Consider the following 13,140-nt stretch of genomic DNA (forward strand, 5'->3'; position numbering starts at 1 on the left):
CTGCTGTTGCATAAAAGCTAGCTCCTCTGTAGCAAGCTAGCAAGATTCAATGTAGCATGCTAGCAAACTCCGCTGTATTGTGCTAGCGAGCTCCGTTGTAGTGAGCTCCGCTGTAGTGAGCTAGTGAGCTCTGCTGTTGCATAAAAGCTAGTTCCTCTGTAGCAAGCTAGCAAGATTCACTGTAGTAAGCTAGCGAGCTCCGCTGCAGCGAGCTCCGCTGTATTGAGCTAGCGAGCTCCGTTGTATTGAGCTAGCGAGCTCCGTTGTAGCGAGCTCCGCTGTATTGAGCTAGCGAGCTCCGTTGTAGCGAGTTCCGCTGTAATGAGCCCCGCTGCCCACCAGATGGCTGCTAGCATGGCGAGCCTACCCAACTGAGTGTCCACTTAAGTCTAGTAGGCAAACATATTTTCTGCCCACTTCTAAACCATATAGGGCCCACTTGACCTTGCTGGCAGGGCTCCTTCAGAAACTAAACTCTAGGAAAGCAACACAATTTTTTGTATTTTTGCTAAAAACGACAATCGTAATACAAAAACTACTTTAAAAATAGGTCAAAAGACGATTAAAGTTGGACTTAAACTTTCGTGCTATCTTATGTGGACCAGATGACCCTACTTTTAATGTAAACATGCCTAGGATAGCACAAGGGTTAAAGAATAAAGTTGAATTACTTTTTATTAAAGAGACATCAGAAGTTAAATAATATTTTTTAATATATTTTTTTTTTTTGGTGTTAAAAAAGAAACCGATCCATTTGGAAATGTTTGTATCCACAGCATCCATGTGTGAAGCATGTCTTTACACAGCCACTTGACTGGAAAAGCTTTTATTAATCCTCTACTGTGCACTTTCCTCTGAATAATAACGTGAACGGCTGATTAAGCTTCCAGGATCTTCAGATGACTGACTCTGAGTGGATGTGCAATCAGACAGACTGTTTAAAACAATGTCAAAGAAGGTGCAGCTGTTTTTCAGGTATGGTGAGAACCCTGTTATCTTTACTGGCTTATGTTAGCAAACCAACTGTATCTAATTAGCGTCAGACTGGAAGCCCAGGTACGGTTCATCAGGGTTACGACAGTTTTCAGGATATTTATGCATGAATGAATACTGTCGAGATTTAGAACACAAAAAAATGAAGCCCTGCTGGCTCACCACTGTTTTTACTGCTACTCCTTCAGAGAGCAAAAATGTACGCGAACATTTCCAAGCAAAACACGGCTTGTGAAAGTCGATCAATCACGAGCTAAAGAAAAGCAATAATTAAAGCGCCCTGAAGTCTGACCTTACCAAACACAAGTCTCTGTTGAAATGTCAAAGTAACTCACAGCTGAACTACTCAAGTGATGTTTCACCACCCAGACAGGGTGTTGTATAAAAATAATAAAGATTATTCTTTTAAAGAGGGATTGTTATTTGGATTTATTATAAACGTGCTTTTTATGAATGTCATTGTTCCTGTTAGCAGCTCCTAAAAGAGTCTGCGTACAGATGGCGACGCATGAAGTCTCCTTTACTAACCCCGGACCAGCATTTATATACGAAGTACTAGTAAACAAGCCCTCCTTCCACCATTTTAAATTATATTCACATTTTTTTTCTCCATGACTGGTCTTCTTACAATGGGTAAGAACAGAACTTTAATTTTCATATATAGTCTTGAATGTACATGTTTGACTGTTACACATATTGTGTAATAAGTAGGGGAGACCAGGGTTGGTTGTCACAAAGACGTGATGTTTACAACACCGTGATAACAGCGAGTACAGCGGAAAATAGGTTTCATTTTTAAAAAGGCACTTTACACTCGCTCGCGTGATTTCTTAATAGCCCCAACTTCACAAAGAAGCGCTTCGCTCCGGTGTCTGGCAAAAATTTGAAGCCAACAAAATGGATACAGAGCACCAGAGAGGCTGGACCGGACTGGATGCAGTGTTGAGCAAACCCGGCCCTGGGCTGCATGGAGCCCTATGCGAAAATGGATTTTAGATAAGTTCAAAGATTGCCAGTTTAATTTGTCTTTTTCGACCGAAATGCAGGGGGGGTAGGATGAATTACCAATTGAATGCAAATAAAACAGACAAACCTCTGCTTTTAGCCCATTTTTCCTCCTCTTATTTCCTTTTTTGACCTTAAAGCTGTCCCTGATGGCTTGTTTTGCTGCTTTTTAATCCTTAAAAGTTTTAAAGAAGCACTATCAGCGAGAATACCACGCGCCTCTCCCCCACCTAGCTTAGACAGCTGCAGTTTAAGGTAAGCAGGGGCGCTGCACTGGGCAAAATGATTGATTACGTCCAATGTTTGAGTTATTTAGTTTATATTTTTATTATTTTTTTTTTATTTTTTTTACACGAAATGGGATGTATGTCAAACTGTTAAAAAAACTACTAAGAAAAAAACAAAACTTTAATATATAGCCTTGTCATTGGGATTTGACGGCTCCTCCAGCAGATGTGCCCTAGGCAGCTGCCTAGGTCATCTATGTCGAGGACTGGCCCTGAGTCTGAGTACCTCTGGCACTTTTCAAGTTATGTAAAGCCTCCAGCGTCCATGCCAGACAGGACTGGATGCAGTGTGAGCCCTAAACTTTGTGGTTGGTCTGTATTCAGACTACAGTCTGTTGGAAATTTCCATTGTAAACTAAAGCTTGTAAAGAAAACCACACGACTAAAGATCTCTTCAGTGATTGGTCAGGAATTAAAAGTTTGGGGAAAAATAACAAGAGAAAGAATAATGGAAGTTGTTGCTCTGCAAACCTTGTCAGGACTTCATATTTCGATGAGCAATTTTGTACATCTGTATCAACGCCAGATAGAACACTTTTTACTTTTTGGAACGGCCGAGATGTGCTGCAAGTCAGTTGCTAAGGAGACGTCAGCTATGAAAGTAAACTGAGAATTGATTATGATGTATGGATTGTTGGAAAAACAGTGTGAGAAGCAATGTTTATCATGTTAAAGTTTGCATTCATCCAGCCACATTTCAATGAGTTGCTGCATGTCATCGTTGTTCCATTCTGTTTACATCCCATAATGCCATAAAGGTCCAGTTTTTCTACTCCGAGCACAGAACTGAAGAAACTCCGGAGATCTGTCTGATTGGAAACTAACTGAGACCACCTCGAAAGATGATCGAAACATCTTAGAGCAAGTTTCACTTGGGTGTTTTCAGACGGAAAATTTGCTCCGGATTATCAGAGGAAACGAACTCTGATTCACTTTAAAACAGGGGTCTCAAACTCAAATCAGCCGGGGGCCGCTGGACCCTTCCCGTGGCCTGGCTAAAAAAGTGTGCTGCAGTATGCTGTTCTCACTGTGTCGCTGCCAGGAGCAGCACACGGCCCGCCAACGTCAACAGACAGAACTTCATGCAGGGCAAGGAGGGGGGAGCCAAGGTGAGGCAAAGGAGAAACCTTTCCAAAGAGGAGGAAACTTAAAAAAAAAGAGGAATCGATAGGAACAAACAGGAGTAAAAAAGATCAATTCAGCTGTGTCATCACTTAGAAAAAAAGCCTGAGCTGTTCACTTTATGGACAGAGCTGTGTGAGTGGGAGTAGTAGTGTGTGTCATTTCATGCCCTAACTGGACCAGCCACTCTTTATTGCTGAAAAACAGCATGAGCGAAGCTTCCGCTGTGAGCTGCACTTAGTGACCGATCATTCAAGCACCATTCCACACACACACTCACATAATTAGAAGCGGTAAAAGGAGCCGGTAGCATCCGCAGAGCGTGTCCTGCTCACCGAGGCAGAAGCGAGTACACAAATGCTGCACACACACGCAGAGCAACCGCTGGAGGTGTCAGCAGACGAGCAGTGGGAAATCACACCTGATGTCTTTGTCGCAGGGCCTGTCAATGTGGCAACATGCGACAACAAGCAGGATCCTGTTGCTAGGCAACCCAAACTTCTCTGACAGATCGTGGGACAGTTCCTGGGGAGAAACAAAATTTAAATGAAAGAAATAAAAATAAAAAAGTTTGTTTGCGGGGATCTGAGGAAGAGTGACGGCACAGAGTGACATTTGAACTGGAGCGCGTCTTCATCAGAACTGCTGCAGCTGTCGGTCCTCCCCTGCTTTTACAGACCCACTTCCCTGCATGCCAGCAGGCCTTTGACATGTGAGGCGGCGTGCTGTGCAAGGCGTGTTCCTCATTTACAGCGTGTGTAAACACACACATAAAAGAGCTCAGAGCGCGGCCAGGGATCACATGAACTCAAGTACAAGGTACCTCTCTGTCTGCGAACATGCAGACTCCTGCCTCAGAATCATCTGGCATCGGTTACACACACATGCAAATGCTAAGTCAAGCCAGGTTAATTTTATTTAAACAACCAAACATCACATATTTGCCTTTGAGGGGCAAAACATAGCTGACAAAAGTCAAGCTTAGAAAGTTAATAGAACTTAATCCACAATAACAACTTAGTGCTGGATCCATAATTATACTAAATTCATTGTTACATTCAGTTTTTAGCATTAAACAGCTTCCCTGATTCCCTACACGTCAGGCTGCAATGTCACTCATACAGTCGTGTGTGGTAACATGGTCCCTGGTGCCTGAGAGATAAACTTTTTTTTTTTTTTTTACATTTTTGAGGCAGAAAGTGATGAATCTGAAATTAAAAAGTTCTCTGTTGTATTTTTCTTATAAAATCATAAAAAATTCCATCCATAATTTTGTTAACTTCTTCATAGGGTTACTGGAGCCTATCCTAACATTTATTGGGTGAATATACCTTCAATAGAATGCCAGTCCATTTCAGAGCAACACAAACCCACAAAAGTTTACGTAAACGCACGTTTCCGTCTTCCAACATAGATAAGTTTTAACAATCCTTTGCGTAAAAAACATGTGTGGCCATTGAATACACGTTGAAACTTGTTTGGAGTATTATAATGTTCAGTCCTCACTATAAACAGCCCCAAAATGGCATTTTGCTCCATTCAAGCATTTCTGAGTATTCCTCTAAAAGCCTGCGTTCTGAGCACCAGCCCCTCCCAACCCACAAAAACGAGTGAGTCATCACGTTGTGACGTCACAAATTGAGGAACAGCCCCTTCCAGGAAGAGTGTGCACTGCCAGCTCCACCCCAGGCAAACACATCCCAATCTTCTCTGCAGAGCTAGCAGTGATTGACAAAAGGCTTTCATTTTATATACAGTACACAGTATAAACATCCATCTTTGCAAAAAAAAAAAAAAATCACAAATATTTCACAATTTTTTTTTTTTGTGTGCTAAAGGTAATATATTATCAGAATTATAGAAAAAAAATAGTTTTCCTTGAAAGACTACAGAATAGCATGATATATGCCTTTTAATTCATGGAAGAGTCATTTGTATGAACATTGATTATAGAAGACAAATTAATAATTGCGGTCTGTGCTCAGACGGAATTCTGTGACACCGAGACTTTCTTTATTGAAATAGAGCTGTGAAAGGAAAAGACTGGAGCAAGATTCACAAGATTTGGACCGCTTTGACATTTCACACCAAGCCTCTCAACTGTAGGTGGTGGACATCCGCTAGTAAACACAAGAAAATGAAGAAGCCCCTCCCTGCTTGTTCAGTGTGAACACTATGGGTTAAATGCAATTTCAAGAACCTAAGGGACAATTTAGAGTCACTTATTATCCTGTGACGCATGTTTTCAGACTATCGGCGGAAGCTGGAGAAACGCAAGAGTGCTAAGCACTACACCACTATGCAGCTCAATCCTTAAAAAAGAAAAAAATAATACAATTTAAATAAAAAAATATATTTTCCAGACCAAAAAAAAGTTGCAATACATTGTTATCACAAAAATAGTGAGTGGAACAAACCTAAAAACCACCCATTCGTCCAAAGCCGCAAGTGTAGTTTTTTAACTTGTTTGCATATTAGGACCCATGAATCGGCTGGATGTACGGAGATGTGTGTCTGATTTATCTATTTGCTTTTCTTTATTTATTTATTTCCAAATGCACTGGAAGAGGACAGCACTGAACTTAATTTTGTTGTATAAAGTACAATGACAAAGTTTTTCAATTATTCAATTAGCATCAATAAATAACAGAGCTGCTCACTTCTTAAAAAAATACATACAAAACTTCATACTAACCAAACAAATGTCATAAACTTGGAGGTACAGATAGTATAAGTACGTGTATATTTTCACATGGTCGTACTGTGAGGTTTTAGCCTTCTCTTTGGTCAGTTTAACATTGGAATGCTTTCAGCAGAGATGCAGCTTGTGTAACTGCACCACAACTCCCTCATTAGCTACACTACACACACTCTTTCCAGATCCACCAAGAGTGTTTAGGCAGGATTTATCGATCACTTTAATTCACTCTTACTTCTGCTGAATTTAGAGCATCCAGCTGTAAATATGTGCTGAGAAAGTGTTATCGGAGATTTATTTTTCTTTAAAAAAAAGACAAAACAATCATATTTACAGATAATAGAAGGAAAGTAACTACAGATAAAAGAAATATAGCTTATTGTATCGGTGAAGTCTATTGTAAAAAAAAGATAGTGGTTTCACTTTCCGCCTTAAGAGCAGATGTGTCCTGAAGCAGGACTCTTAACCACAAGACACTTAACCCCACTTCCACCTGATGTCTGAGCATCACAAAACACTACAGTTACTTTACATGAAAGTCAGTCAAAGATCTCGTGTAAAATGCAGGAAGTGGATAATAAAATCATACTTAAGCAGATGGTTTTAATATTTAATATAAAGTTTTTCTTACAGATGTTCTATTAACTGTGTATTCCAAACCATCCTCTTTTGTAACAACTTATTTTAACAACGATTCAATTTATATCATTTTAGTTTGTGGTTGACAATGCGATTCATAGTCAATATTGGTTCATCTGATTCACTGACCTAAGATCAATCAAGGATATCTTTAGCCAAAAATTCCCCAAGTGTGACTCAGAGATAAATATCTGTCACTGAATACTGCGGGAAGTTTTCCAGATTCTTTGTATTTCTCACAAGATAATAAAGTGTAAATTAAATATATCTACAAATAAACAAGAATTAATGTTAAACCTATTCAGTTCAGCCCACTTTGCTTTTTCACATCAAAATAATAAAAACAGAACATTATTATACCACATTGTTTGGTAAGCAAAATAAACTTACTGTAACTCAATTGGTATTTTTTTCCATTAACGATATAATCGATTTATCTATAATTGATGAACATTTTGCCTCAGAGAGATAAATCCTGTCGGATCGTAGGAATATGCATGGATTCTTCGATTAAGTCAATTAATCATTACACCTTTACTTTTTATGTTACTGCAAAATCAAGTTGTCTTTCAAACACTAAAATGAACAATACAAAAACCAATCGGATGCTAGAAAATGAGAATAATGATGTGTTACTGCACTCTGATCATGATTACATGACATTAAAAAAAAAACAGATTTTAGGCATTATTATTCAGAAGGTGAGGATGAGTTTTTATACATTTAAAATCTACAAAAAAGGAACAATTTTATCTCCTAAAACTTTGATGACCTGGAATTTTAAAACTATCGCAAATAGGAATCAAGCATTGAGAAAATATCAGTCAGTGGATGATGAGAAGGTTTCAGAAATGTACTGCCTCTACTTTGTGTTTTTTATTTCTTTGACAGATTTTTTTTGGTATTTAACGTCACAAACAATTAAACTCTATCAGGAGGCTTTCAGGTTGTCAGCACTAATTTTGCAGATTATCCCTCTTCTACTCTTTTAAACGATGATTCATGGATAACATCATCCAGAAGCTGCAGTGAAATAAGACAGCAACACTCAGACTGCGAGTTCATCGTTTGCAGTTAAAGGAGACCAGAAAAAAGACGGACAGATCAGGTCATGCCTCCAGTTAACAGAACTGTTACAAAAGTCTGTCTGACTGAGTCCATGAACACAAAACTAGTCCGTATGTAAATGATTTACCGCACACTCATAACCTGTTCTGGTCCTTTCATGGAGGTTTGTTACAAAAACTAAAAGAGATGTTTCTTTTCTGTTTGACATCTTTCATTCCTCTTAACACCATTTGGGAGCACACACAAAGACACTCATACGCCCACACTAACAGAAAAATGGTTAAAAAATGATTTTAGACAGGTAGTTCTTCGGTTCCCTAGTAACTAACAAAGCAGTTTCATGTGCTAAAATCAGATCAGCAACTCAGAGACGCATCAGGCACAAATATAGCAATCTCCATTGTCGAGACCAAATTCACGGACTTATTTTTGTACAGTGGGATGGACTAATCTTGGTTTTTGTAGACTTACACCTCAGGTTAAAAGTTATGGATCACTCCAATGTTCCCAGTTTATAAATGCAAAGTAGTCAGTGAAATGTTTGGAATCTGAATCTGTGCTTTAGGAAAAAGGGAGGCTGTGAGCTACTGATGTCAGCCCACGCAACAAGAACAATGTAGATCCCAAAGTTCTTAAAAGTGATGAAAATCACATTTTTTAACGGGTCTTTATTAAGTTCAAAATTGAACTTCTTAGTATTTCTTAATTCAAATCATTGTAAATCAGGAGTAGACTAAAAAAAAAAACAGAAGGCCAAAGCTCCCTGCTGACCTGACCTGCAGACGAATAGATCCACGAACGTCTTTGTTTTCCTCATCTGAGCTGGCATCCGACTTAAAACTGTGCGGCTGGATAGCTCTGATATTCCTCGCCACTTTTGTTGCACCGGTAATGTTAGGTTGGGGTTGTGAGGGGCTGTAAGCTAGAGGGAGAGAGTGAGTAAAAAGATGAGTGACGGGAAGTGGGGCGGGGTTGCTGCACAACTCAGAAGGGATAAAAAAAAGATTTTTTATTTTGGCTTCCTTTCTAGAAGAATCACCACAACCATGAAGAGACTTGATCTGAAGCAAGGCTCCACACCAACTTCTGAACTTCCGATTCTTTCTCCCCTCCTCTTTCATAACCACTCGCTCTCACTCACGTTAACAAGTCGTTGCTCTACTTACCCAGACTCAGATTAACCGTTTACCATACCTTCTAGTGCCAGCAGCCGTACTCATGTCAATTTACGCATTTGTCCTCACGGTCAGACTGATGTCTCTTTATGTTCACAGGATAAACTGACCTTATCCCCTCAGTCCCCAGAAGATGTGTCCTCATCCTCCTCATCTGAGCTTTTAATTAAATGGTTAACCTGTCACTCCTGAGTCTACAAGCAAAGCCATTTACAAACCAGGACAAAGTTGTGGAAAACCAGTGGAAGATAATTACATTTTAAATGTTCAACTATTTACTTGATGTTAGGCCCCAATTATTCAAATAAAACTTTGTTTATTAGCAATAACTGGCTTTGGAAGTCATTCTAAATCTCTCTTTGTCTTGTTTTCTGGAGTCTTCTTCTACAATCAGACCTCACAGTTCATCAGAAAGTTTCCAACATTTGATCCTAGTCTTTACAGCAAAAAGCTGAACGAGTATTCAAAATGCAAAATTGGTTTGGTTGTAAACCGGCCAAAAGGTTCCAGTCCTAAATCACTTTTAAAATGAGATTTGAAGTGAAGCGTTGAGCTTCCATCAAAGCATCCTAATGGCTCCCAGTGGTAGCACTGTACATGGCTGCTTCTTAATGACAATAATACCATGCTTAATGATGCACCATCTTTATGGCCTAGGACTCTTCATCCAAGATTCATGCTTTCATTAAATGTGAGCTTTTTTTTAACATTGACTCCTGAGTGAAATGCCAATATAATGTATATGATAATTACAAAGCGTAGGATTGAGCATCTCTCACCTATTTTAAGTAATTCCCGTTCCGTGTCTGCAGGCTTCATATCAGCGTGATGGTAGATTGAAATTAAACATGATGTTTAGTCTGGTCTTTACAATGGAACAGATATAGTGCAACTGTAATAATGTGCATGTGCAAATGTGTGTGCACGAGAGGCTCTTTGGCTGCACTTAAGACACGAGCCCCACAAACAAAAGAGCATTTATCGCTCCATTCAGGGAATTGTGTGGCCTCTTTTGGAGACACTGGGGCTGACACCGAGCTGGGGCGCAACAGTAGTCGCATTATTTGGTGTCAGCAGAGGAAGAATGAGTCCAGACTTAGGCGCCGAATGCCTAACGGGCACACAAAAGAGTGTAGGATGTGTTTGTGACTAACGAGTGCATGTAATACAAACTTAGGGAAAACAAAGTAAGACGTTGCAGAGCGTTTGGCAGTCATGGTTGCAATACCCCCCCCCCTCCTCCTCCTCCTCCCTCCAAGGAGCTGAAGGTGTTTAGAGTCAAGTTGTCATGGTAACTGCATATTTCCCTTCTCAAGGTGATCAGCTTGGTTCACATGTCTTAGCGCCGCTTCACAAAAACTCATTGTTGGAATAATGGTGTGCAGGCGAAGGCTCCCTCCCTCTCCGCTTGCAGATTCTGTGTTTTCTGCCAACACACTCAAAAAAAAAAATGTTTCATCGACATGAAACATTGATTTTAGAGACTGATATGCTCCGTAAATTCTGCCATTTTTTTTTATTATTAAACGACGGCATTCGTTTCCCCTGCAAACTTAACACACCAATAAATCTGTAACCACAATGTTAAACGTTCATTGATGTGTAATATTTATTGGTCAATTTTTACTGTAGAGCTTCAACTCAATCAAATATATAAGAAATTTCTCAAATGAAATCAGTTTTATTGACAAACTCTGTGGACTATCGTTCATGTGGGATTGATTATTTTTCTTTACTGATTGCTGCTTAAGGTTAGACATTATTGGACACCATAATTGGTCATCATCATCATTTACGCCTTCCTCTGACTGATTAAGTTATTGATCGGTCACTGACATTCCCCTCTGGTGTCTTTTTATCTCCACACAAAAACCTACTGCTCTAAATTATTAATAGGATCTGCAATTAGCACGTTTACGTCTGATAGCAGAGTTCTAAATATTCTGTGTATTTACAGGACATTTGGGCTTGTGTGCGGAACGCCTGCCAAGAAAGCAAGAACACTCCAGTTTGTCTTGACGCTCTCTTCAGAGCCAAGGAAAACAGCAAAGTGTCAGAATTAACACACAGGTGTAAAAACGCGTTTGGCTGAAGGTTATTACAGGTCTTCCAAAGCCACAGGCTTGTTCGTTATATTCATGCAAACATAGCTGCTGTAATACGAGCTGGCTGACATAGGTGATAGTTTATTTAAGAATCTCTGAAAGGAGTTTAATATTAGCGTTATTTACGATAAATACAGTCATGCACTTTTCAGAGTAGCTTGAGAAAAATATGCCCATGTTTTCCTTTGAAATGCCCTCCTGCAGATGCTTCCTTTCCACTGTTGTAGTATTTTTATGTGGATAGTCCACTCCTAAAAGTTTATTGTCAAAGAAAACAGATTTTCTTATTTAGCTTGTTTAAACTGGGCCATATTAGTTGTGTAACGAATAATTGATTAATCAAACAATTCTTACAGATTAACCAATCTGTCTGTAGGAAGTTCTTGATTGAATCCAGTAAAATCAACCAATACTGTTAAAGAATCGTTTCAAAATGAATTAAATCGATCAAATACATCCAGGAAAATACCATTTGAATTGAGACACGGTAGGTTTATTTTACAATAAAGTAAAAACGACAAAGGTGTCATACGGTCCAACGTGTGGAAACACTTTGAATTTTGCAGACGTGTGACCATACAGTGTGGTAGAATTCAAATATTTATGCAATTAATGTAATTCCAGTGGATTCTGAAGCTGTAAAAAGCAGCTTTTTGCTGATATGCAACAGTATTATGCATGTAAAAGAGTGTTTATGTTTTTTTAGGTGTTGCCGGCAACATCTCTGCTAATAAAGAGTTAAAGTCTCACTCCGATCATCTTTTGATCTATTTTCAAAGCGTTCCTAGTGGTCTTTGAATTATGTTTTTACCGTTTTTGGCAAAAATAAAAAAAACTTTTGTCACTTTCTAGGACACGGTTTCTACAGAGCAACGGAAGTTCATTCGAATCTGCTTCCAAGATGTGGGCGGAACTGGTGACGCAGAGTAAGCCCGCCCCCTTCCCCATGATCCATCTGTTCACATACACTCCCGCTAGCTTATAGCCTTTCACAACCTTATATTACCGGTGCAACAAAAATGGTGCGCAAAATACGAGCTATCCAGCTGTACAGTTTTAAGTGATAAAATATAAAGACAATCATGGGTCTATTACGGTAGTCTACAAGTGTATGCAGGGAGCTGACTTCTAAATCACAGCTACAAGCTTTTTCCAATATAATTTTTCATCTGATTTAAAATGATTTGAATAAAGGAATCCTCAAAAAATACAATTTTAAGCTTAATTTTCATCATATGTGCCCTAAATTCTCATTAAAGTGCAACAAGAACATGCTAAAAACAGCAAAAACACGATTTTCATCACAGTATCTCTTTAAATCAGTTGTGTCCTACAGTGCAGATTTTAGAATTCTATAAAATAAATATATCTTTTTTGTTCCTGGCAGTGTGAGGGAGAAGGTTCTAGGGTGTGTGAAGTAAACAAAGATTATTCCTGGAAAAACTAAAAAAAAGGGACTTTTTTTCTTAGAATATTCAATTTAGAAGGTTAATATTTGATTAAACGGTTTATCCTTAATAACACGGAGAGATTTAATAGATAAACTCAGATAGTGAGTGGAAAAAAATGTTAATTTTTGATTCTTAAAGATAAATCCACAATATCTAAAAAAAATTGTGAAGCCCTTTTTGTACCGTTAGCTTTTAAGACTGTCCTTGCAAGTCCGTGTGCGACTGTCTCCTTGCATTATCACTTGTGTTCTGCCCCGGAGACCTCCTGTTGACAAGCAGAGCAAGAAGAGCAAAAACCATAACTGTGAAGCACAATGTGACAGACAGCCTGGATGAACTGTTAACTTCCTCAGAGCGCCCACCCCCATTCACTTCTTCCTTACAAGTGCGCACTCTTGCACTCTGCTCTTTGTCCCGGCCCTCTCTCGTATCTTTTTCTCAATTGAAACCCTCCTCCAACCCACATGCCTGCCTCTATTCTCTCAGTCTCTGCCTTTGACCTCGGCGGTAATATAGAAGCTAACCTTACACGTCAGAGGAAGGTCACTCGCACACTGTGGGGGTCAAGGAGAGGTTGCATCTGTGCCCTGAGGTGCA

This window comes from Oryzias melastigma, linkage group LG12 (assembly GCF_002922805.2).
Source record: "Oryzias melastigma strain HK-1 linkage group LG12, ASM292280v2, whole genome shotgun sequence".
Taxonomy (NCBI): domain Eukaryota; kingdom Metazoa; phylum Chordata; class Actinopteri; order Beloniformes; family Adrianichthyidae; genus Oryzias; species Oryzias melastigma.